Source organism: Pteropus medius, unplaced genomic scaffold (genome assembly GCF_902729225.1).
Source record: "Pteropus medius unplaced genomic scaffold, Ma_sr-lr_union100, whole genome shotgun sequence".
In the NCBI taxonomy this organism is placed as follows: domain Eukaryota; kingdom Metazoa; phylum Chordata; class Mammalia; order Chiroptera; family Pteropodidae; genus Pteropus; species Pteropus medius.
Window position 1 is genome coordinate 42555930 of NW_024349800.1, and position 3379 is coordinate 42559308.

A 3379-nucleotide genomic window follows, 5' to 3' on the forward strand; every position below is an offset into this window, starting at 1 on the left:
CCAAGTAAAAACACAATAAATGCTAACCAGTTGTATGGCCATTATCACCATCCTCTGGTGAAATACAGGAAGGTGAAACAGTGTTCATGTCTCCCTGAAAATTATCAAGCGTTACACGTATAATTTATCCTTATCACGGCGCGTCTGGTTTGCCATTTCCTTCAGTCTATTTCATTGAGTCAAACAAAGGGCATGATCACCCTTTTTTCACATGGGGGAGCTAATGGGATCTGAGAAACGAACATTCGCCCTCGATTCTCAATGGATTTAGAACAAAAGAAACCTGCAAAGCACAGATAAACGAAGAACAGAAATCCCAAGTTTTGCTCCAGCTTCCTTGATTCTCGAGCATCCTCTAGTGGTGGTTTCTCAGAATAACTCCGAAAGTTTATCCTCAGAGTGAAGGAGAAACTGCAGCAGTCATTCAGACTTTAGGGTAGTCTCAGCGACACACCAAGACACTTCACTCGGTGTGTGTGTGTGTGTCTGTGTGTCTATGGTGTTTTGTTTTTTCCAGCTTTACTGAGATATAACTGATAGATAATGTATAAGTTTAAAGTATACAATGAGTCTACAGTCATGCCACCTTGAACGTGTCCGATCTCGTCTGATCTTGGAAGCTAAGCAGGGTCAGGCCTGGTTAGTACATGGATGGGAGACCACCTAGAAATACCAGGTGCTGTAGGTGTAAAAAATATATATATATATATACAATGTGATTTCATACACATACAGATTGTGAAATGTTTACCACAGTAAGGTTAGTTAACACTTCCTTCATCTCATATAATTACTGTTTTGTTGTGGTTGTTGTCATAGTAAGAATATTAAAGCTCTAATTTCATTGCACCTTTCAGGGATACAATACAGTATTGTTAACTATAGTCACGATTCTGTACATTAAATCCCCAGAATATATTAATCTTATAATTGGAAGTTGGTACCCTTGAACCAACATCTCCCCATTTCCCTCACCCCTCAGCCCCTGGAAATCACCATTCTACTTTCTGTTTCTATGAGTTCAATAGTTTTAGATTCCACATATAAGTGAGATCATACATTATTTGTCTTTTTCTATCTGGCTTACTTCACTTAGCAAGATGCCCTCTATGTCTATCATGTCATCCATCACAAATGACAGGATTGCCTTCTTTTTTCTAGATGAATATATATATATAATCTCATATCTTCTTTATCCATCATCCTTCAATGGACATTTAGGTTGTTTCCATGTCTTGGCTATTGTGAATAATGCTGCAATGTTAATGTGCTTCCTGTTCCAGGATTTTTACAGTTCAGGTCTTACATTTAAGTCCTTAATCTATTTCAAGTTAATTTTTGTGAGTGGCCATATATAGGGGTCCAATTATATTCTTTTGCATGAGACTACCCAGTTTTCTCTACATTATTTATTAAAGACACCATCCTTTCTTCACTGAGTATTCCTGACTCCCTTGTCAAATACTAGTTGATCATATATGCACGTGTTTTTTTTTCTGGGCTCTTGATTCTGTTCTATTGGTCTATGCATCTGTTTTTATGACAGTGTCATACTGTTTTGATTTCTATAGCTTTGTAACATAGTTTGAAATCAAGAAGTGCGATACTTCCAGCTTTGTTCTTCTTTCTCATTATTGCTTTGGCCATTTTGGGATCTTTCATGGTTCTGTACAAATTTTTGGATTGTTTTTTCTATTTCCATAAAAAAATGTCATTGAAGTTTTGATAGGAATTGCATTGAATCTATAGATGGATTTGAGTAGTATAAACATTTCAACAATATTAACTCTTCTGATCCATAAACATGAGTATCTTTCCATTTATTTGTCTTCCTCAAATTCTTTCCTCAATCCAATATAATTCACTATGAAAGGGACAAATAGCTTCTCTCTAAAGAGGCATCGAAGAAACTGAGAGCCAGTGAAATCTCACCTGCAACCTTTTGAGTGCAAGAGCCACAAGACACATTGCAGTTTTGTGTGGTCCCAAGGTAAACTGTAAGGCAATGTTAACTAGTAAACAGTCCTTAGTGTCCTTCTGCTGTCTCCCACCCTAATCCATCCTCAGACCCTTCCCAGGGATGATGAGAGCCCTGTGAGACACACTAACTCTTTAAGGGCTAAGGGACTAGGCTTCCATACACGGGCTCCACTCTTATGCTGGTATCATCTTAGAGGATATTGCCTCTCAACATAGATGTATATATTGCCATTAAGTTCTCTAATTACCTCATCCACACCACACAAAGATGTCCTTGACAGTGTTCACAACTTTGTTGGATGACAAAAACAGTGAGGGGTTTCATTAATTATCACACGTTCACATGGTGAAATACTGTGCAGCCATTAAAATGTTTATATAGAACTTGCTGGAACATGGAAAATGTTTATACTACAATGAAGTTTATAAGGCAGGAAGAAATTTTGTGTATTTATTATAATCACAACTATGTTAACAATGCAAAGAAAGTAGGCTGGCAAGAAATACACCAAACTATTAACCGTCATTTTCTCTAGATGATAATACTTGGAGTAATTTTTTCTCTACTTTTTAATCTTCAAAAAATTCTCAAATTGCAATGTATTAATTTTATTATAGAAAATAATAAGATAGATTCAGAAGTTAATGGGGACCAAGATGATAATATAGGAGGCTCCTGAATTTACCTCTGTCCATGGACACATCAAATATATAGCTACACACTGAGCAATTCCCTCTAAGAGAAGTCCAGACACTACTAACGATATGAAACTAGAAATCAATTCTAAGAAGAAAACTATAAAATTCACAAATATGTGGAGATTAAATAATATGCCCCTGAAAAATCAAATGGATCAAAGAAGAAATCAACAGAGAAATCAAACAATATCTTGATTCAAGTGACAATAAAACACAACATACCAAAACTTATGGGATCAAGCAAGAGCAGTCCAGAGGTAGAAGTTTATAGTGATTAATGCTTACATTAAGAAAAAAGAAAGATCTCAAGCCACCTCACTTTAAACCTCAAAGAACTAGAAAAAGAAGAACAAACTAAACCTAAAGTTGCTAGAAGGAAATAAATGTAATTTTAAATGAATTCTATTAACCCAGGAGCATAAAACCTTAGATAAAATTATGCTAGTAAAAATATTATTAAAACAAGTAAACTAGGTTAGTTGGCCACTAAAGGATAGAAAAAAAAAAAAATAAAGGAAAACAAGAATGGCCCAGCCTCTCCCAATTTACTTGCCTTTGGCTGTGGTAGGTTTGTGCATGCCCAAGTGCCATGGTACCCATCAAGAGAAAACAGCCATATCCTTGCTTGCCAGATGGCCAGGATGAATTAATCTAAGAAAGCATCCATGAGTTAGGGCACTAATCCCAGTTTCCCTGACTA

At 36.1% G+C, this 3379-nt stretch overlaps 1 pseudogene; it reads left to right on the top strand.

Moving 5' to 3' along the window:
• Positions 1-569: 569 nt before the first annotated feature.
• On the top strand, positions 570-688 carry LOC120622481 (uncharacterized; annotated as a pseudogene).
• Positions 689-3379: the final 2691 nt, after the last annotated feature.